General features: G+C 46.1%; 1 protein-coding gene across 3 annotated transcripts in view; it reads left to right on the plus strand.

Annotated features, from left to right (window-relative positions):
• The window catches only part of ELOVL6 (ELOVL fatty acid elongase 6), a 125,213-nt gene that overhangs the window by 20,478 nt on the left and 80,929 nt on the right, over positions 1 to 23,806 (plus strand). The gene's annotated exons all lie outside the window — the stretch shown is intronic.

Below are 23,806 nucleotides of genomic sequence, written 5' to 3' on the forward strand. Positions count from 1 at the left end.
GGAATAGATACTCAGCTAATGTTAATTATCATAGCACCCTGGAAATCAGCAGCACTATGCCAATTTACATCAGTTGAGGATCTGTCCCTATAGATACACATAGTAAGAGACAGTCCCTGTGTCAAAGAATTTAGAATGTGAATAGACGAAGGATTATGGTTTCTATTTTGAAGATGGTAATTGAGATATTGAAGATGGTATAAGAGATGTATTGAATGACTTGCCCAAGATTACACAGGAAGTCTGGGGCAGAGCCCGGAATTAATGCTAGGGCAGTGCCTTTAACACAAGCCATTCTAGCGGCAGCGCTTTAACGTTGCTATTGAAGACATACCCTTAGACCCTGAAAGGTGTGTCTACATTGCACCAAAAAACCCATGCAGTTGACTTGGGCTCTGGGGCTTTAAAATTGCAGTGTAGATGTTTGGGTTTGGGCTGGAGCCCAGACTCTGGGATACTTCCCCCTTTGGAGCCCAGGCTCCAGACTGAGCATCTACACTGCCATTTTATAGCCTCACGGCCCAAGCCCGTGAGCCCTAGTCAGCTGACACCAGCCAGCCACAGGTATTTTTATTGCATATTCTAAGTGACTGTGCCAAAAACTAAATCAAAGGAGGTGTATACCATTAAATTTGAAATGCATGTACATGCTGTTCCTCTCTTAGCAGCTTGAAAATCTTTTTTAATGTTGGATCTTGTCTTTCTCAATTCAGCAATATGAAGCACGTAAAACAAGAATAAGCACCTTTCATGTGCTGTCCATACATTGCATTTAGCCTAGGATTGGTGATGAAGTTGTTATTAATATAGAGAGAGACGATAACAGAATAAGCCAGTTTAGCCTTTGCAGCATATGCATTCATTCAGTTGGGCACAGGAGCCAGTATAAGTTAGAGTATGCCTTACGCTCCTGGTTGGGCCAGGTATGGGGGTGAGGACGAGGGTAAGAAAGGTGGCTCATAGTATTTGATGCTGAAGGTTAATTATCTAAAGGCAGTAAAGTATTTTGAGACTATGCAGCTCTGTATAAATACTGAGCATTATTACTAGGGTCAAAAGCTACTAGCCTGTGTGTATTCTGGGGGAGATATTCAAAAGTATCCAGGGGACCTGGGAGCACAACCCCAAATGACTTTCAATGGGACTTCTGCGCCTCCGTCCCTAAGTCCCATTGAAAGTCAGCGGGACTTGTGCTCTGTGGTGTCTTTGAGCCTTTGGAAAACACCCCCCTATATGTACTAAAGCTCAGAGCACAGCAGCACTGCTTTCTGATGGCTGAACTAATCATGCTGTCTGCTCTTTATTTTATGTAGGTGGAGAACTAGATCTTGCCCTTCTCTTGTTATCCGACACATGGGGCAATAGTGGTGGATTCCTGGGCTATGCATCTTGCACAAAGGGGTGGTATCAGAGCAGGCTACCATAGTGCCCTATTTGGTGGTATTTACTGCTGCTTGGAGCTGGAGCCATTGACTTAGGGGCAGAGTCTCCCCATTACTCATGCTGAGTAGTCCCTTATTCTGAGTAGTCCCATTAGCTACAGAACGAAGAGAGAATCTGGCCCTTGTTTGCTATGTTTTCTGCTAGCATGGACATGGCTTGCATGCTGGTACGTTCTTCAGGTGGACTTTCAAATGCACTCGTGTTCAGTATGAAAGGATCATACCTGGCTGTGTACACAAGGAGAAAAGGCTCAGCCCCTGTCAGCAGCCAAACTTTCAAATTTGTGAATTAGGCAAACACTGTTGCCCATTCCATAAGTGAAACCAGGGATGCAGCCTGCTTAGACAGTGTCTTGGGCTACAGGCACCAAAATATCCAATTCCACCCATTTTGTTCAATGAATTGGTAAAACATCAATTTTAAGAATTGCAATAATGGAGGGAGAAGGGAAGTTGTCAGCTTTTAATACATCAGACACGATGATTTGTACTTGTAACCTCAGTGCATTTGTGGTCATGCACTAATAAACATAGCGCTGGAATCAACTATGGAAAGACTCACAGTGAGTTGAGTGAGAGTTGGAATCTTAGTGCATAAATAGACCAGTTGGCTTTAGCACTAGACTCAGAGTCAAATTCTTGACTGCTCCTTAAAGTTTGAGTAAACAACGTTTACACAGGTGTTTTCTAAGAAACTTGAGCAAAGGGGGAAGAGATGGAAAATGGCCTTCTTTCCCCAGCTCCTGCACTTGGAGCATCACCAGAAGGCCACATAGCTTGTGAGCTAACTTGTGGCAATGGAGAATAAGGAGGAATTGACTGGAATAACTCCATGTAGGCACTCTTTTTCTGGAATATGAGTATCCACATAGGGAGTTATTCCACTATAGCTATAGCACTTAAAATTCGGATATAATTTTCTCATGTAGACAAGGCCAACAGAATGTAAAGGAAAAATCCAAGTTCACATCACAGTTTTAAAAGTTGTTTACATGTAGGATATAAACTGGGTATTTGTGTGTGAAAATATAGTTGAATATAAATGTCCTGAAAGTATCCCTGGTTTATAAACAGCAGTGCAGAGGCAAACAATAGGAGTGCAGGGTTCTGATGAAGTCACGATGCATCAACTGATTGGAATCCTAGATTTTGGAAATTCTCATTGTAACATCAAACAAAGGCAATTAGCAAAATCCAGAATTCAGATCAGCAAGATTGCAGGGTATCCTAGTTTCCTTAAGGTCCAGCGATTTCAGCAAAAGCACAGACTGTATTTGCTTAGAGGCTGATTCTCCTATTTCACTTGTTTTGTGCTGGTGTACATCCACTAATTTCAGTTGAATTATTTCTGGTGTATGCAATCAGATCCATTGACTGACAAATATTTGCAAACCTGGGCTATGGCCTACATATTTGGCACCTTCTTTCTATTCAATTCTCAGAAGCCACGTAACATTTCTTTTACTGAGGTGCCTGATTTAAAGAGAAGTCAGAGCACAGGCATAGATTTGTAAAACAGACTTAAGAGTGCATTATATGACAGGCAAAGTGAATAGGCTAATTCTGAAAATATATTCTTTATCAGGACAGTTTAATACAGCATTAGCATCACCATAATCCTCTGTTTTAGTAAATATAATATAGACTACATAGACTCATAGACTCTAGGACTGGAAGGGACCTCGAGAGGTCATCGAGTCCAGTCCCCTGCCCTAATGGCAGGACCAAATACTGTCTAGACCATCCCTAATAGACATTTATCTAACCTACTCTTAAATATCTCCAGAGATGGAGATTCCACAACTTCCCTAGGCAATCTATTCCAGTGTTTAACTACCCTGACAGTTAGGAACTTTTTCCTAATGTCCAACCTAAATCTCCCTTGCTGCAGTTTAAGCCCATTGCTTCTTGTTCTATCATTGGAGGCTAAGGTGAACAAGTTTTCTCCCTCCTCCTGATGACACCCTTTTAGATACCTGAAAACTGCTATCATGTCCCCTCTCAGTCTTCTCTTTTCCAAACTAAACAAACCCAATTCCTTCAGCCTTCCTTCATAGGTCATGTTCTCAAGACCTTTAATCATTCTTGTTGCTCTTCTCTGGACCCTCTCCAATTTCTCCACATCTTTCTTGAAATGCGGTGCCCAGAACTGGACACAATACTCCAGCTGAGGCCTGACCAGCGCAGAGTAAAGCGGAAGAATGACTTCTCGTGTCTTGTTTACAACACACCTGTTAATGCATCCCAGAATCACGTTTGCTTTTTTTGCAACAGTATCACACTGTTGACTCATATTAAGCTTGTGGTCTACTATGACCCCTAGATCTCTTTCTGCCATACTCCTTCCTAGACAGTCTCTTCCCATTCTGTATGTGTGAAACTGATTGTTCCTTCCTAAGTGGAGCACTTTGCATTTATCTTTATTGAACTTCATCCTGTTTACCTCAGACCATTTCTCCAATTTGTCCAGATCATTTTGAATTTTGACCCTGTCCTCCAAAGCAGTTGCAATCCCTCCCAGTTTGGTATTGTCCGCAAACTTAATAAGCGTACTTTCTATGCCAACATCTAAATCGTTGATGAAGATATTGAACAGAGCCAGTCCCAAAACAGACCCCTGCGGAACCCCACTTGTTATACCTTTCCAGCAGGATTGGGAGCCATTAATAACTACTCTCTGAGTACGGTTATCCAGCCAGTTATGCACCCACCTTATAGTAGCCTCATCTAAATTGTACTTTCCTAGTTTATCTATAAGAATATCATGCGAGACAGTATCAAATGCCTTACTAAAGTCTAGGTATATCACATCCACCGCTTCTCCCTTATCCACAAGGCTCGTTATCCTATCAAAGAATGTTATCAGATTAGTTTGACACGATTTGTTCTTTACAAATCCATGCTGGCTATTCCCTATCACCTTACCACCTTCCAAGTGTTTGCAGATGATTTCTTTAATTACCTGCTCCATTATCTTCCCTGGCACAGAAGTTAAACTAACTGGTCTGTAGTTTCCTGGGTTGTTTTTATTTCCCTTTTTATAGATGGGCACTATATTTGCCCCCTTCCAGTCTTCTGGAATCTCCCCCGTCTCCCATGATTTCCCAAAGATAATAGCTAGAGGCTCAGATACCTCCTCTATTAACTCTTTGAGTATTCTAGGATGCATTTCATCAGGCCCTGGTGTCTTGCAGGCATCTAACTTTTCTAAGTGATTTTTTACTTGCTCTTTTTTAATTTTATCTTCTAAACCTACCCTCTTCCCGTAAGCATTCACTATACTAGACATCCCTTCAGACTTCTCAGTGAAGACCGAAATAAAGAAGTCATTAAGCATCTCTGCCATTTCCAAGTCTCCCGTTACTGTTTCCCCCTCTTCACTGAGCAGTGGGCCTACCCTGTCCTTGGTCTTCCTCTTGCTTCTAATGTATTGATAAAAAGTCTTCTTTTTTCCCTTTATTCCCATAGCTAGTTTGAGCTCATTTTGTGCCTTTGCCTTTCTAATCTTGCCTGTGCATTCCTGTGTTATTTGCCTATATTCGTCCTTTGTAATCTGACCTAGTTTCCATTTTTTATATGACACCTTTTTATTTTGTAGGTCACGCAAGATCTCGTGGTTAAGCCAAGGTGGTCTTTTGCCACATTTTCTATCTTTCCTAACCATCGGAATAGCTTGCTTTTGGGCCCTTAATAGCGTCCCTTTGAAAAACTGCCAACTCTCCTCAGTTGTTTTTCCCCTCAGTCTTGATTCCCATGGGACCTTACCTATCAGCTCTCTGAGCTTACCAAAATCGGCCTTCCTGAAATCCATTGTGTCTATTTTGCTGTACTCCCTTCTACCCTTCCTTAGAATTGCAAACTCTGTGATTTCATGATCACTTTCACCCAAGCTTCCTTTTACTTTCAAATTCTCAACAAGTTCCTCCCTATTTGTTAAAATCAAGTCTAGAACAGCTTCCCCCCTACTAGCTTTTTCAACTTTCTGAAATAAAAAGTTGTCTGCAATGCAGTCCAGGAACTTATTGGATAGTCTGTGCCCCGCAGTGTTATTTTCCCAACATATATCTGGATAGTTGAAGTCCCCCATCACCACCAAATCTTGGGCTTTGGATGATTTTGTTAGTTGTTTGAAAAAAGCCTCATCCACCTCTTCCACCTGATTAGGTGGCCTGTAGTAGACTCCCAGCACGACATCACCCGTGTTTTTTGCCCCTTTTAGCCTAACCCAGAGACTCTCAACACTTCCATCTCCTATGTCCATCTCCACCTCAGTCCAAGTGTGTACATTTTTAATATATAAAGCAACACCTCCTCCCTTTTTCCCCTGTCTATCCTTCCTGAGCAAACTATACCCATCCACACCAACATTCCAGTTGTGTGTATTATCACACCAAGTTTCAGTAATGCCAACAATGTCATAGTTGTATTTATTTATTAGCACTTCCAGTTTTTCCTGCTTATTACCCATACTTCTTGCATTTGTATAGACATACAGATCTGTGTCTTTCTAAATACTATATAGACCTCCTTCTCCTTTCTCAGCTTTAACTGGAGTAATTTAAGAAAACTGCAGTGATGCCTTCCACAATATGCTATTGAAATAAATAGCTTATATTGCAAAAGAAGGCCCTAATACAAGGTGATATATTGTTTAAATAAGCAGAGCTGGATGGGGTTCTGATTGCACATATTGACTTTGTCTGGGATATTAGTCATTTCACAGAGAGTTCAAAAGCAAGGATCAGGCTAATGTGTGAGAATGTGCTGACTCACTGTTGTACTGCTTCCCTCTGCCCTCTCCCCATTTGTGTTCATCTTTATCTCAGCTATTAATGTTGTGCACAGACACTGCAATACACAGAGTATTCACATTTGTCTCAGATTGTGGTGGAAAGTGTCAATGTTTGGATACAATATTATTATCCACCTGCAAGCTCTCTACCCAGTTAAAAAAAAATGCATGAAACCCAGTTTTAGTAGGTTTCGCACGTTGGGGTTTGTAAAAGATCCAAAACCGAGGGATCCCCCAAAGGTCAATGAAGGATGCAGGGCCCCTTACTGGATTCTTTCCTATTGTCTAGAGGTCCTTGTGAATCCCCCAGTGATGTTTCTGTTATTTAATGTTAAGCACCAACAACATGCTTCTCTTTCTAAAAGATACAAATTATAAACATGCTCTACCTCCAAAGAGTTTTCAAGCTACACATCACAGACACGGTATAGAGGACAGGCACTGAGAAACCCAGAGGAGAGAATAGCTAGAATGATATATTTATTATTATTATTTATTATGATGGATCACTTGATGGTTACCTGTTCTGTTCATTCCTTCTGAAGCACCTGGCATTGGCCATTGTTGGAAGACAGGATTCTGGGCTAGATGGACCATTGGTCTGACCCAGTGTGCGTTCTTATGTTCTTAGTAATTGACTTACTTCTTGTGGGCATCATGGAAGAAGTGAGTCCATAGAGGGATTTGAAATAAGAGTTCCTTTTTTTATTGGGCTTTTGAGGTTGGCAGCCCACAAAATAAAACTTTGTAAATGCTTCATGTTGTGGGGGTGGGGGGAGGGAAATCACCTTCTATGGGATATGGTCATGCTCACCACATTCGTCCTACTTCCCATCAGCTACGAAAAAATTAGATGGAGCTCAACTGATGGTAAGTGAAGAAAGCTATCTAAATCTTGGCTTGCTGGAGAAAAGATCAGTGAAAGACATCTGGAGCTAATGGAAAGATATTCCTGGAGGTGAGAGCAAGGGCCCCATGGAAGATGGTCTTGAGGGGCTGGAGTCACAAGACTTCATCCACCAGAAAGAAGCAGTGGTTTGGATGTAGCAGGCTTTGAAGGGAGCAGTGTGAGGCGCTACAAATATAACATCATGACTAAGAAAGTGATTGCCTTCCATTACATCCCTATTAGGGGCCCTAAAGAAGGAGAATGCCACCATCAATACTACATTTTGGGATTGATCACAGTCCAGTGCAAAATTTAATTTCAGTGAGTATTGCTTCAAAGCTGTCTCTTGGGGTCTATTTTGGATGCACTTGTCAGACACCGTTTTCATGTGAAAAGTGACAAAATTCTAGACAAAATCAGTTAGATGATATTGTCTGGTAATAATAATCCAGCCATCTTGGTTTATTAACATGTGCAGAGGAGAAGGTACCGAGCAAGACTGAGCTGAGGTAAGGCCCAGCAGCTCTTGAACAGTAAGCTGCCAGGCAGAAAAAACTTCCACCTGTAACCAGCTTGTGCTCTACTATCCACGACCTCTGCGGACACAAACCATGGGAGGTTCCACCTCCATGGGTCTGACAGAGACCAGCCTCATAGCTCCTGTTTGGTTCTCTGCCCAATATAAACCTAAGGGGCATTGCAGGAATGGTCTGGGCAACAGCACAGATCTCCTATACCTACCACAACCATTCCTGCTCTTGAATTCCTGGGTTTGGTCTCAGCTTGATTTGGACCTCGCCTCCTGACTCAGACTCTGAAACCTGATTGGACTCTGAATATTGGTATCGACCCCAGCCTGGAACTTGACTAAGAACTTCTCTGTTACTCTTGGCCTCTGGTTTAACGCTGCTTCAACCCTTGATCTTGACTGCCCTTGTCAGACCCTGACACTTGGCAGTGCAGCAGCCCTCTCATTAATGCATGATCCTGGTAACTCGGGCTCTCTATCTTGCTCTTCAGTTTGTATATTGGGAATATATGTGCAACACTCCACAGCCTCACTGTACAGAATTCACCACTTGCAGTATCTTTGAAATCTTCAGTTTTCCTCTCTGATGCCATTGCTATGTCTGCATATTGGTCTCTGTGGTAATTCTGAGTGTTTTGGCTTGATGGCTGTGCCTTAAAGCAATCCATCTGAGGGATTTTAGCTTTTGGTTTTTAGGCATGCTTTGTTTATCAAAAGCACCCCACTGAACCATGTTGTCTTATCTCACTCCTGACTGTGGGTTTTTAAATGGTGCAGATTTCACGTTATTAGCCAGAGCAATGCTGAGCATTTGCAAACAGACATTCTGGATTTTAAAATGTTAGGGATTTAGGTTGGGATTTCCAAAAGAGCTGGAGGGAAAATACTTTTGTGGTATTTTCACTGAGCAGAAAGTCACTTTTCAGGGCAAAAATGTCATTCCACTTTTTGAACCAAATCCTCTGAAAGTCTTTCCAGTGCAGAACTTCCATTAGCTTCACTGGCAGCTCCATGTGTGAAGAGCTTGCAAGTTCAAGCCCTTTATTCAGCTTTATATTTACATTTTATCATCTGGTCCAAATACAAACTGGGCCAAATATTTGCTTCCAACAATTTCAAATAGATCTATTTTCTGGTTTATTCCTATTGAGACCTCAGTGCAAAGCATGTCCCCGTCGGCCATTGCAACTGTGTGCAAAGGCTGAACAGAGTTTCCTGTCCACATTAAATTTGACCTCCTTTCTTTTCTAGCATTTTGAATTTGCATTACACCTACTGGTCAAGAGCATTAGCTATCTCTGATTTGAACTGATATTTCTGTATCCTCAAACTAGCAGAAGAGTTTGAAACAGACATATTAGTGCAAGAGTTTAAAAACAAAAAAGGCCTTATTTTTGCCAATAAATGGTATCACATATGCTATTGGGTCTGTTCTAGTAACATAGTTCTTAGCTTCTGGTGCCTATTGCAGGCAGATAGGTTTTTTCTTTTCCATGCACTCTGCCACAGTGAGGACTGAACCACGGACTTCTCAAGCAAATTAACTCTTTTCTTCTCACAGACTGCAACTCCTGCTTCTGGCAAAATTTTCTATGTCCCCTTCTGCATGTTGCATGCTGAATATCTAAGAGCAGAATGGTTGCTCCAACACATAGCTATCCCCACACCCCAAGCGGGTTCAATTGGAAAAGAGGCCTTGCAGCCCAGGTTCAAATACCTGCTTAAAAAGTAGGCAGAAGTGACTGATTGTCCTGTTAGGGGAATATTTCCCCACAATTTAGAGGGCTCATTCCAGGGCTGAATTATGGCAATCCTAGATCCTAAGCACAGTCCACTCGTGTCCCCTTCCCATGACCCTGCCCTTACATTGTGACCACGCTTCTGTGCATGGTCCCACCCCTTCTGGGGTGGCAGCTTTGCTTTCAGAGCTAAGGCGAGGATTATCTCATTCGTCTTTCAGATCTGTTATTTCAGACTATATGCAGCTGCAGCAGAACATCCCTGCATTGGTTATATTAGAGTCCAGGTTTTCAAGCTTGTTTGTGTGCATGAGGGCTTGAAACGGCTATTTTTTCTTTTAAAAGAAACTTGAGATTCTGACTCATCACGAGACTCCAGAAGCTGGGGGCCTAGGCCTGAGTCTATATTTTCTGTGCTTTGATCTAGCCCTGTTTATTGCCATCCATGGCCCTCTGTCTTTTGTGTACGCTAGTAATTAAGCTTCTCTCTTGGGTGACCTTGATAGGAAAACTAGTCACATTTCCTGGATACATGATGACTTTCCTGTACTGACATACTTGTTACTATCATTCAGTCAGTGGCGATCCAACGCTGTATTCAGACCTAAGGGGGACTTTTCAAGGAGTTCCTAATAGAGCTGGACCTGTGATATACTGGCTTCATAAATGGCATGATTGTCTCAGTTTAAGGAATGTGCCCGTGCGTGGCAGGAGACATGGGATGAGAAAATACAGTTTACGGTGGTGTTCAGTAACTGGTGAAGAGAGCCAGACTGGTTCTGTTTATTTTGGATGATGCATGTAAAACTACACCAGCCAAAGAGTTCAAAGAAATCTTCCTCTGCAGCATGAGGCACAGGTCATTTGCAGTTTAAACTAGTGTAAATGGTGATTTCTCTGACCTTAAAGTCTATGAGTCTAAGCTGTTTAATGGACAATAAAACCTCCTTGCACTGAAATGTAAGGTGTGTAATCTAGCACTGGAAGTTTTCCTGTCCTATTCAGTACCCCCAATAGCATCCTGCTGGTTATATGGTTGTAGAACAATATACTCAATAATAAATACCAGCCATTCCTCTGGTATTTTGTTTTGACACCTTCTCAGCTGATGTAAGTGCCTCTCTAGTAACTGCGTTTTAAGTTCCAGTGTTTCTGCACTGCATTAAATTTTAATCTGCTCTCCAGTGGCTGGTAATTTCCATTTTGATTTGCTGTGATTAAAAATGAGCCTAGAATTTGGTTGATATTTCTGGCCTCAAAACACTTTGGTTTTCTTCTAAGTCTGGTTTTAAATTGGAAACTCAGGCCCGCATCCCCAGCTAAGAGATTCCAGATTAAAAGGCTTGAGAGCTGAAGAGTGTATCCCCTTGAGCAAGGAGGTTTAGCTGTGGTGTGAGCTTCCAGAGGAGATTAGACCAGTGGATCTCAACCTGGGGTACATGTTCTCATGGGGGTACACAAAGTTCTTTCAGGGAGGCATCAATTCATCTAGATCAGTGTCTGTCAACCTGGGGGTTACAACCCCGGGGTGGGGAGGAGTCACAGGACAAGTTTAGGGAGGGTTGCAAGTGCAGGGCTGGCATTAAGGGGTGGCAAGCAGGACAACTGCCCGAGGCATCATGCCACCGGGGGACCCACAAAGCTAAGTTACTTGCTTCAGCTCTGCCAGCCAGGGCTCCAGCTTCAGTCGAGGCTCACAAGTGAAAAACAGGTTCACGTATCACATTGAAATGTAAATACAGTATTTATATTCCAATTGATTTATTTTATAATTTGTATGGTAAAAATGAGAAAGTCAGCAGTTTTTCAGCAGTAGTGGGCTGTGACGCTTTTGTATTTTTATGTCTGATTTTGTAAGTAAGTAGTTTATAAGGGATTTCTCTTGCATACCCCAAGTTTCATCTCAGTCTCCCGAAAGGGGTGCAGTAGTCTGGAAAGATTGAGAACACTGGATTAGACTAACCAAAAGCTCACCACCAGCACAGCACAAACTACTTTTTCATTAAAAAAAATTTCCACTAAAATGAGAGTGAAGACTGTGGTTAGGAAAGCTTTCCCTTGGCAAGTGGGAAGGGAGGACAGCAGAATTACTCCTTAATATCCAATCTGGACTTCTTGGTGCAGAGCTAGTTTATCAGTGCAGTGCTTAGATACTACAGTGATGGGCACTAGAGAACACCTTCTACCAATATCTGTTAATATGAAAAGAAAAGGACGCAATTAAAAGTAAAAGATACTTTGTTTCTAATTCATTTCCTGTCATTGTCAGAAATCTCATCTACTGAAATCCATTGCATGTTTTTTCCACCTCTTCTGTGCTCTTTAGTTTCTATACTGCCCTCATCACTCTGGTACTTAACTCCACTTGATATCCTGTTATTGGGCCTGGTAAATTAAGTCTGTCTTGCATAATTAAAATGCATTTCAGTTCAACTTGTTTTTTTTTTTAAATGTTAAGGGCTAAATTCTGCCCTAAATTGTTTGAGAAAGAGGTATAGAGGCATTGCCCAGTTTATCCTACAAATGACTCCTGCCAGCCAAGACAGGAATCCACAGGAAGGAGGGGATGGATGACAAGGCAGTCGTCACATGATGAAGTCGTCCTCTGACCAGAAACAAAATGTGTCCTGACTAGGGCTTGCTGCTGCCTGTAGCACATGCAGTAACCACTAGTGGAGTTGGGCATCTCCCTAACTCTTTTACCCAAAAGGCTGGAGTCTGTGTTGCATAGGCTGATGTGTTAACCTGTACACTTTCTCTTAGCACTCACTTGAGTGCTGTGGTGTGTGCTCACTTTGTTTGCCCAAGGAGGCTGATTCTATATGTTCTCTTACTCCTCCTGGAAGCCAGCCATAGCAATGGTAGCCTAGGGAATGATTGAGCTCCAAATCTGCCAGAAATGAGAGCATCCCAGAAGATAGAAAAGTCCCTGCTGTTGTCTATGGTTTGTACTCAAACTTTACTAGGAGCTGGGAAAGTGTAATCAGAATATCAGGACATCTATTAATCTTTTTAAAATTCCAGAGATTGTGTATATGGTTAATGACCATAGTCAAAGTACAGTAGCAACTGAGCATCGGTTCTTGTGTCTCCTTACCTTTCATTTGATGTATATGTAATATTTGATATCTCCTCCTTAATTAATGAAACTACACATAGAGACTTAAATATGATCAGACTTTCCTTGAGATATAATAAGCCAAATTCATCTTGGGAGAAATAGATGGAATTATATCATGGTTGAATTTGGCCAATTATGTGCATTAGAAGATCAGGTGCATCACAAAATTTCCTTTCAGGTACATATACACCAGGGATTGACAACCTTTGGCACGCGGTCTGCCAGAGTCGGGCCAGTTTGTCACATCCGCAAGTTTGGCCGATTGTGCCGCTCCAGGCCAATGGGGGCGGCGGGAAGCAGTGGCCAGCACATCCCTCGGCCTGTGCTGCTTCCCGCAGCTGCAGTGGGAGCCGTGATCGGCCAAACCTGCAGACGCGGCAGGTAAACAAACCAGCCCGGCCCGCCAGGGGGCTTACCCTGGCGGGCTGCGGGCCAAAGGTTGTCAATCCTTGGTATACACAAATGCAGAATCTTATGGAAGTGTCTTTCTAGGGGATAAGATCCCCGCTATAGAACTGTTGAAGTGATCTCATTCCCTGTTAAATTCTGTAAATTTTTAGAATAATTTCTGTAGAGCCCTACTGGATTCATCCCTTTAAAGTTCTATAGGACTTGTGCCTATGGGGAGAACAATGAAAGCATACGGAAGACACTTGGGAATTAGTGCCAGAGAAAAAAACCAGAAAGCAAATGCTGTATTGAATTGGACTTGATTTTTTCTCCTTCCAGTATTTGCAGACCATTCCCTTTCTGGCTAATGAGAGTTACTTGTGGGAAGCTTATGACTCTAAATATTATCTAGATGTATACCCAAAACTATTGATATACTGTTACCTTTGAGACTGATACAAAAAACGATGAGCCAAATTCAGCACCAACATTCATCTTGTGCAAAGTCATTGCCTCAGTGAGGAATTATGGGGTGTAACAAAAAGTATGGCCAGGTAAATTCAGAGCTAAGGTTCCTATAGCAAGTATAATTCTGCCCCTGTGCATTACAGTAAGCTCTTAAAGTATATTATCACATGACAAATACAAAATGTAATGTGCTCTGATAAGTACAGAAAAGGCAGTGCTTAATTTGTGCCATGACTTGCCAAGGCTGAGCCCTGGTACCTCTAGACTTAGCAGTTCATAGCCCTGGCACTTCGGGGCTTTGTTGCATCGGTTACGAATGTAAAAAAATTACTTGAGCTCTGGCACCTCTTTCATTACAAGTTTAAGCACTGAGAAAAGGGTACATTTCAAATATACATTCATAGTACAGAATTAAGCACTTTTACATAGTCATATTAGAGAAGCTGTATTTAAAGTACAGCTCTGGAATAATTACAGAAAAGCAAAGTACAACATTTATACATCTACTGTTTAAAAAGTGTAGTTCCTTGTACAATGTAATATTTGCTGAATAAATATAACACATTGTCTTAAGTTGCACATTAATATGAGGAATGCAATGCATAAGTGCAAGAGGACAAAGTTAGTTTGCAAATGATAAAACTAAATGTGCAAATAAAGGCTTAACCTTTCAATTGAATAATGAAGTTTTTTAATATAATTTCTCTTGATTCTTCCTGCTGGCCATCACATTTTGAAAACAAAATGCACAAGGCTTGCTACTTTCTTATCAGACTACTGGTGAACAGATATTCTTCTTCGAGTGCTTGCTCATATCCATTCCAGTTAGGTGTGCGCGCACTGCGTGCACGCTTGTCGGAGACTTTTTACCCTAGCAACACTTGGTGGGCCAGCAGGTCGCCCCCTGGAGTGGCGCCGGCATGGCGCCTGATATATACCCCTGCTGGCCCGCCCGCTCCTCAGTTCCTTCTTACCGCCCGTGTCGGTCGTTGGAACTGTGGAGCACGCCTAGCCGTTCTCCACCTCCCTAGCGTTTCACTCTTCTGTAGTCTAGTGTATATAGTTCAGTTATTATAGTGTTAGTTGTAGTTATAAAGTTAAGTAAGTATAGTTGTAAATAGTTATACTGAGGATCGGGGGTTCGCCCCTTTTTCCTCCCCGCGGTGCCGGGGCCCATGCCCGGTTCACCCGGCTTTAAGCCTTGTGCGGCCTGTCATCGGCCGATGCCAACAGGAGACCCGCACGACTCCTGTCTGAGGTGCCTAGGCGAGTCCCATCTTGTGGACAAGTGTCGGATCTGCAAGGCGTTCAAGCCCCGAACTAAGAAAGAGCGGGACAGTCGCCTGAAGCAGATCCTGATGGAGGCAGCGCTGACTCCTCCACCGTTGGCACCGACTCCGGCACCGGGACCAAGTGTCGCCTCCGCTCCGGACCGCCCGGCGCCGGCGAGGGCTCCAACTTCCCGCTCGGCACCGGCGCAGCACCCTAGCCAGCACCGCTCCCTCTCCCCGAGGAGCAAAAAGCACAGGGCTCCTGCGGTGCCTGCAACTGCACCACAGTCAGAGCGTGCCTCAAAACCTGACCGCCCGGCACCGTCATCCGCCACGGCACCGAGCGTCGCCGCACCGTCGACTCCGGCCCCTCAGAGACCATTGAGTCCGGTGCCATTCAGCTCCCCGGTGAGGACAGGGGTCGAGCTCGTTGCGCCCTCCACGCCGGAGACCTTCTCAGCGGCATGCGACATCATTGCATTGACAGAGCCCGAGCTGCCCCAACCCCCGGCACCGCCGGTGCGGGTTATACAATCGCTGGGCAAGCCCGCCATGGTATGGCCGCATTCGCCAGGCACTACCGGGCAGCGGTCCCGGTCTAAATCGAGGGACCACTCACAGCATCACCGCTCGAGATCTAGACGCCGCTCGCAGTCCCGGGACCGCTACCTGCGGCACCGGTTGTACTCGCGGCACCGTTCAAGATCCCGGTCGCCGTCGTACTACTCTCGGCACCGGTCTAGATCGCGGCACCGACGTTCATACCGCAGCTGATCCCGGCACGGCAGTGGACAGCACCGGTCGACCTCCCGGCACCGAGCCGGTAGCAGGTCCCGGTCTAGATCACGGTACCGCCATGACTCCCGGTACCGTTCACCGGCACCGCACAGTGACGTCGGGATGCGCAGAGGCCTGCCACAGTCATCAGCGGCTCCTCCATGGCCTTCGAGGCACTCGTCCGCTTCGTCCCATATGGACAGCGCCTCTTACGGGGGTTCAGATGTGCACGCCCGCACGGACCAGGGTCCACCTCAATGGTCCTTTTGGACGCCCTGGGCATACCACCAAGCCCAGGGCGAACCTTCGGGACAAGCTCGCTCCAACCCATCGGAGCGTCGTGCACCAGAGGCCACAATCAGTCGGCCCCCCCCCCCTCAGGTATGGAGGAAGACCCCACGGATACCATGGGGCAGCAGGATTCCCGGGAAACGGAGGCCCCTCTGGACGAGGCTTCAGTGCAAGAACCACTTCTCCCTGGGGTGTCTTTGTCCTCATCCCCGGATGAGGCGGTAGCGGGCACGTCTTCATCAGGGCCCCCGCCGATCGATCTCCGGGCACATCAGGACCTGTTGAGGCGAGTGGCCCAAAACATAAACCTTCCTGTAGAGGAAGTCCCGGAAGTAGAGGACCCGGTAGTAAGCATCCTCTCGGCGGAGGCACCGACCAGGGTAGCCCTCCCCTTCATTAAGTCGATCCAGGCGAAGGCGGACACCATCTGGCAGTCTCCGGCCTCCATTCCACCCACTGCCCGCAGCGTGGAAAGGAAGTATATGGTACCATCCAAGGGGTATGAGTACCTCTACGTACACCCCGCTCCCTGCTCCTTGGTGGTACAGTCAGTCAACGAGCGGGAACACCACGGCCAACAGGCTCCTGCTCCAAAATCCAGGGAAGCCAGGCGCATGGACTTGCTGGGACGTAAAATTTATTCTGCTGGAGGCCTTCAGCTCCGTGTGGCGAACCAGCAGGCCCTCCTGAGCCGTTACAGCCACAACACCTGGGAGGCTGTCGGCAAATTTGCAGAGCTGCTCCCTCAGGACTCACGCCAGGAATTTTCATCTCTCCTGGAAGAGGGCAGGAGGGTCGCCAGAACCTCGCTACAGGCGTCCTTAGATGCCGCAGATTCAGCAGCGAGGATTCTGGCATCGGGCGTAGCCATGCGCCGTATATCGTGGCTGCAGTCTTCCGGACTACCGCCGGAGCTGCAATACACGATCCAGGACCTGCCATTCGACCAGCAGGGCCTCTTCTCTGAAAAGACGGATCCCAGGCTACAGAGCCTAAAGGATAACCGGGTCATCATGCGTTCTCTGGGAATGCACACGCCCCAGACTCAGAGAAGGCCATTCCGCCCCTACCATCAGCGCACTTACCCCCCGCCTCGCCTCAGACAAGACTTCAACTGGAGGCGAGGCCAGCCAAATCGCAGACGACAGTCAGGTCCTCAAAGAGGTAACACTTCCGGGTCCGAAAAGCCACCGCAGGGACCCAAGGCGAATTTTTGAAGGTGCGCCCGAGAGCAGCTTACCAATCCCCTCTCTGGATCCACTTCATTTCCTCAACCGCCTCCGCCACTTCCTACTGTCATGGTCCCAGCTGACTTCGGATCGTGGGTCCTGAGCACGGTGCAGTTTGGTTACCATCTTCAGTTTGTTTCTCCACCCCCCTCCCATCCTCCCTCCTCGTCCCTCTTCAGGGACCCCTCTCACAAGCAACTTATCCTCCAGGAGGTTCACAAGCTCCTGTCCATTGGGGCTATAGAGGAGGTGCCAAGGGAGCTAAGGGGCAAGGGGTTTTATTCCCGGTACTTCTTAATCCCCAAGTCAAAAGAGGGCCTACAACCCATCCTGGACCTGCGAGGCCTGAACAAATTCATCAAAAAGTTCAACTTCTGCATGGTAACATTAGGAACCATCATTCCTTCCCTGGATCCCGGAGATTGGTACGCCGCTCTCGACATGAAGGATGCGTACTTCCACATTGCGATCTTCCCCCCGCACAGACGGTATCTCCGCTTTGTGGTGAATCAGGACCACTACCAGTTCACGGTCCTCCCCTTTGGGTTCTCCTCGGCCCCCCGGGTATTCACCAAATGTATGGCGGTCGTCGCTGCTGCCCTGCGACGTCGTCGTATCCATGTCTTCCCTTACCTCGACGACTGGCTCATCCGAGGCACGTCGGAAGAGCAGGTGACCAGACACATCGCCATCATCACGGAGCTGTTTGCGAGCCTAGGCCTGACCATCAATCCGGACAAGTCCACTCTGGTGCCTACGCAAAGCATAGAATTCATAGGGGCAGTGCTGGACTCCAACCTCGCGACGGCCAGCCTCCCCTGGCACCGATTCCAAGCCATAGTGTCCATGGTCACAAGCCTGCAGGCCTTCCTGACCACATCTGCTCGAACGTGCCTCGCTCTCCTGGGGCACATGGCCGCATGCACCTTCGTCACCAGTCACGCAAGACTCCGCATGCGCCCGTTGCAGACCTGGCTCGCGTCGGTCTATCGACCACGCAGGGATGCCATAGTCACAATCGTAATGATTCCACCGAATGTTCTAGGCTCCCTAGGCGGGTGGACAATGCCCTCCCAAGTGTGTGCGGGCCTACCGTTTCATGCCCCACAGCCATCAGTGTCCCTGACAACGGACGCATCGTCGCTGGGCTGGGGGGCGCACCTGGGGACCCTGCGTACACAGGTCTGTGGTCACAGAGAGAGTTGACTCTTCACATCAATGTGCGGGAGCTACGGGCCGTTCGCCTAGCATGCCAGACATTCCAACGCCATTTGCACGGTCGTTGTGTTGCGGTATTCATGGACAACACAACGGCCATGTATTACATCAACAAGCAGGGCGGGACCCGGTCCTCCCCACTGTGTCAGGAAGCAATATGTCTGTGGGACTTTTGCATAGCCCACTCTATTCATCTAGTGGCCTCCTTTCTCCCAGGAGTGCGGAACACCCTGGCGGATCACCTGAGCAGATCCTTCCTGTCCCACGAATGGTCCATCCGTCCGGATGTCCTCTATGTCATTTTCCAGAGGTGGGGGTTTCCCCAGATAGACCTGTTCGCCTCCAGATCGAACAGGAAATGCCAAGTGTTCTGCTCTCTGCAGGGTCGCTCCCCAGGCTCCCTGTCGGACGCGTTTCTCATACCGTGGACGGGTCGCCTTGGCTACGCCTTCCCACCCTTCCCTCTCGTCCATCGAGTCCTGATCAAGGTCCGGAGAGACAAGGCCCGCCTCATCCTGATCGCTCCGGCGTGGCCGCGGCAGCCTTGGTACACCATGTTGCTCGATCTGTCCCTGGCGAATCCGATTGCCCTGCCTCTTTGGCCGGACCTGATCACGCAGGACTTCGGCAGGATGCGCCATCCGGATCTACAGTCCCTCCATCTGTCTGCATGGCTCCTGGCTGGTTAAGCCAATCCGAGTTGCGCTGTTCCGATGCAGTACAACAAGTGTTGTTGGGCAGCAGGAAGCCTTCCACGCGTTCAACCTACCTAGCGAAATGGAAACGCTTCTGCTGCTGGTGCAGTCAGCACAGCCACCATCCACTCGCCGTACTAGTCCCCACCATCTTGGACTACGTGTGGCCTCTCAAGCAGCAGGGCTTGGCGATCTCCTCTCTACGCGTCCACCTCGCGGCTATATCCACCTTCCACCCAGGCGAGGCTGGCAAGTCTGTCTTTTCTCACCCAATGGTGTCAAGATTTATCAAGGGCCTGGAGCGGCTCTACCCCCAGGTCAAACGGCCTACCCCTACTTGGGACCTGAACCTGGTTCTAACCAGGCTCATGGCGCCCCCTTCGAGCCCTTAGCCACATGCTCGCTGCTGTACCTATCCTGGAAGGTGGCCTTCCTAGTCGCTATTACATCGGCCCGGCGAGTCTCAGAGCTTCGGGCTCTGACCGTGGACCCTCCGTACACGGTGTTCCATAAGGACAAGGTACAGCTGCGACCGCACCCGGCGTTCCTCCCTAAGGTCATTTCCGCCTTCCATATTAACCAAGACGTCTTCCTGCAGTCTTTTACCCAAAGCCGCATTCATCCCGAAGAGAGCAACAGCTCCACTCCTTGGACGTCCGAAGAGCTCTCGTGTTCTACATTGAGAGAACAAAACCCTTCCGGCGTTCACCACAATTGTTTGTGGCAGTAGCAGAACGCATGAGAGGCATGGCAATCTCCTCCCAGCGTATCGCATCCTGGGTCACGTCCTGCATCAGGACATGTTATGACTTGGCCAGTGTGCCAACGGGACCCCTGACCGCCCATTCTACCAGGGCTCAGGCTTCCTCGGCCGCGTTTTTGGCTCATGTCCCCATACAGGAAATCTGCCGTGCGGCCACATGGTCTTCTGTGCACACCTTCGCATCACACTATGCGCTGGTACAGCAAGCTAGAGACGATGCCGCTTTTGGCGCAGCGGTTTTGCAGTCCGCAACGTCTCACTCCGACCCCACTGCCTAGGTAAGGCTTGGGAATCACCTAACTAGAATGGATATGAGCAAGCACTCGAAGAAGAAAAGACGGTTACTCACCTTTGTAACTGTTGTTCTTCGAGATGTGTTGCTCATATCCATTCCACACCCGCCCTCCTTCCCCACTGTCAGAGTAGCCGGCAAGAAGGAACTGAGGAGCGGGCGGGCCAGCAGGGGTATATATCAGGCGCCATGCTGGCGCCACTCCAGGGGGCGACCTGTTGGCCCACCGAGTGTTGCTAGGGTAAAAAGTCTCCGACGAGCGTGCACGCGGCGCGTGCACACCTAACTGGAATGGATATGAGCAACACATCTCAAAGAACAACAGTTACAAAGGTGAGTAACCGTCTTTTTCAGTATCTCAATCATGACAGTGTTAACATGCTGCCTCCATAATGTCCATCCACTTTCTTACTGTGGTTCATAAGAGATGTATTTAATGTGCTCTATAATTCATCTGCTGTTTTCCACGCACGGTCAGCGAAGAAATGAACATCTCATGCAGAAATATGCCAAGTCTCATTTTTTTCCTTTGCTACATGTAAAACCACAACATCCCTCCTACCCTTTCCCTCTCTTAACTGTGAATTGTTCACCTATATATTTAACCTTGATTTCTCATATTGGGCCCACCTTGGGGTTTTCTATACTTTTAGTTGTTCCCATCTTTCTGTTGTTTGCTCTGACAATTCCTTCACACACAGTGCATGGGGAGGAATTTCTCAGTTTACAAAGTAACCCCCCCTTTTGTACAGCCACAAAAGACCAACACATCAATGCCTTTCTTTACGCTGTTGCTGTTAATCTTTAATAAAATAGATGGTGGAGAAAATGAGCAGATGCAGCATGTGTTTATGGACTCCAATCAGAAGCAATGGTGCGAGTGTGATTACATCATGTCTCCAAACAGAATATGTAGAAATCATGTCTGATCCCTCACTTACCCTGGTTTGGACAGAGACAGGTCAGCATTTTCTCTCCATCAGAGCATTGTCAAATGTCCTAAGAGGAAGAAACAGCACGGGATACATTCTTGTGCATACAGTAAAAGGTCAGCTATTGGTTGTCATATGCAGAGGCAGAGATGGAGCTTTGACCTCCTTACTGGATGTACAGGGATGAATGTAGGAAACCCTGAAGACACTGGACCAAATACACACCTACTGAAGTCAGTGGCAAAACTGCCATTTACTTTAGTGGAACATGGGTTTGGATCATAATCTGAGTTCATTAATCTCTACTTTCAGAGAAATTACTGGCTACGCATCAACCCCATCTATTGGGGCAAAGGATTTATACCTAGAAATCCTCTGGCAGTGTGCATGTTGCCAATGAGGACAGTAGTCAGGGACTTGAAACCATCTTTATATGGCTGCAAAGAGCAGGAGCAGTGGATTTCATCTCAAAAGACTAAGTGACCATGAGGGAGATCAGTCTTGTTCACTCTTACGTAAAGTGAAAAATGGAGAGCTAATCTCCAATGACTTGTGGAGAATGATTCTCGCTCTTCAAAATTGCATTTGCAAGCATACTAATGTAGAAAGTTTTCTAAGACTGATGGGAAATTGGTAGAAGTTTTCATCTCAGACCTACTTTGGGTTGTGTAGCTAAAATGGGGATAAGAATCCTGCTGGAACATATTTTCTTAGCTTTTACCCTAGTCACTGTTCCTTCACTTTTTCCTGTGTAATTCAAACTACCTTGTTCTCTTTCCAAAGCATATGCATATATATATGGAAAAGAGAACAAAGTAGTTTGAATTACACAGGAAAAAGTGAAGGAACAGTGACTAGGGTAAAAGCTAAGAAAATATGTTCCAGCAGGATTCTTATCCCCATTTTAGCTATATATATATATTTATTTTAAAGAAAGAGATACAAAATGGAGTCACGTTAGAGATGCATGAAATTCTGTGATCTTTGTTGTGCAGGAAGTCAAGCTTGATGATTATAATGCACCCTTCTGGCCTTAAAATCTATAAATCTATGAATAAACAAGAGTGAATTAAATGTGAGATCTGGAGTGTTGCCCTGACAATACCAAGCATTGGAACATTATTCTTCTGGTGGTTTTACACAGACCTAATAATTCTAATATAAATACACCTCTACCCCAATATAACACTGACCTCGGGAGCCAAAAAATCTTACTGCGTTATAGGTGAAACCACGTTAAATCAAACTTGCTTTGATCCGCTGGAGTGTGCAGCCCTGATTTCTTCCCCCCCGCCCAGCACTGCTTTACTGGTTTATATCCGAATTCATGTTATATTGAATTGCTTTATATCCGGGTAGAGGTGTACATACAAATCAGTTTAATAGGTACTGTATTGACAGAGACATGTACAGTGAGGGCATGTAAAAATATCTAGCATTTTGAAAGATTTTAGTCTTTTCAGCAATATTCCCTATCAGTATAAATAGGAATTCTTCTTCAAATGATAGAATCTTTCCAAAAGCTAAATATTTTTACAGCACCTACTCTGTAGATAAAAAGTGTTAGAAAACTCATCATTTTTATGGTCTCAGATTTTTTTTAATTACAAAGTAAAGCAAAACACACATTAAATTGACTTTGTATAATTTTACATGCACATAGCTCTCGATACAAGATGAATCAGGAAACAACCCGACTCAGGCTGTATGCTGTAGCTCTTTGTTTCCTACTTGAACTCAGAGGTCCTAAACATAGGTTTAATGATCTGATCTGGTAGTCTGCATATATTTTAGGTTGCATAGGTAGTGACACCTAGAGTTAAGATTGCCTGACACTTACCATTATAAGACTCCATTTTCAGTTGCGTATAACTTTGCCAAACTTAAACCAGTCAGGCTTAAATTTTCCATGCTGAGTGTCTGCCTGATTTTTTTGGGGGTGGAAGTTTCAGTGCTCTCACACTGGGGTCCAGGTAGCATGGAGGAGAAGGAGCAAGCAGTCTGACTTAATGGCAGAGGGCTGAGGAATGAGGTCAGGGAGGAAGAAGAGATGCAGCGCAGGGAACAGGGATGGGAGCTCCGGGGGAAGGTCCAATTTGAGCAGTATGCCTCTGGAACAGTCACTTTGCCTTACTGAATCCTGCCTACATGACACAGTGTTCCTCAAGGCTAACACTTCACTTCTAATCTGACTCTCCCCGGTAGTGGCAGCTGCAGCAAAAAGAGCCTGTCCAAGTTGAAGCTCTGGGGCAAAGACTCCTCTGGACACTGTACTTTGCGTCTAATGAAGCCCTTCTTTCCAGCTCTCTTTCCCCCACTTCTCTCACTGGGTTTCAGGGAAAGAGATGGATGGGAATAAGTGATTTCCTGACCTGACTATTTTGGGGAAAAGTTTTGGAAACTAAAGCTACCCTTTGACTTCCTCTCTCGGACTCTATCACTGGGACTCCCCGTGCTGCTGTTTTCTCAGAGAGTGTAATCTCAGTACAAAGTCTTGCTTATTGACAGCCAGCTGAAAATCACGGAAAGATTTTCTGGAGAGTGCTGTCAGTGAAAGCAGAAGAGTGGAGAGCATGAGCAGTTTCCTGTTGCAGTTACAGTAATAGGGACTATGTGTCTCAGCTCATAAAGTAAAGCACATCAGACTCCCCAGCTGATGCCTATTATAAACTCTTATCTACTGTTGAATTTAGGACAGTTGCCAGCCACACATGTCAATTTAAAAATCATCTGTGTAGTCATTGACTGCTGAACAAAGAAAGCTGGGAGATAGTCATATATGAAAATTTGGACAGTCGACTGTGAGTGGCAGCACCACTGCATCATGTTGGAGGGGCAGCCAGGCCAGAGCTGAGATGGGGAGCTGTAACAGGATGCCAGCCAGGACGTCCTGAGCCAGCCCCTTTTAGCCCAGCTCCAATTAAGAAGCATTAATTGGGGCTGGCTGAGTATGCCATGCCTAATTGAT

Source organism: Gopherus flavomarginatus, chromosome 3, assembly GCF_025201925.1.
Source record: "Gopherus flavomarginatus isolate rGopFla2 chromosome 3, rGopFla2.mat.asm, whole genome shotgun sequence".
Taxonomy (NCBI): domain Eukaryota; kingdom Metazoa; phylum Chordata; order Testudines; family Testudinidae; genus Gopherus; species Gopherus flavomarginatus.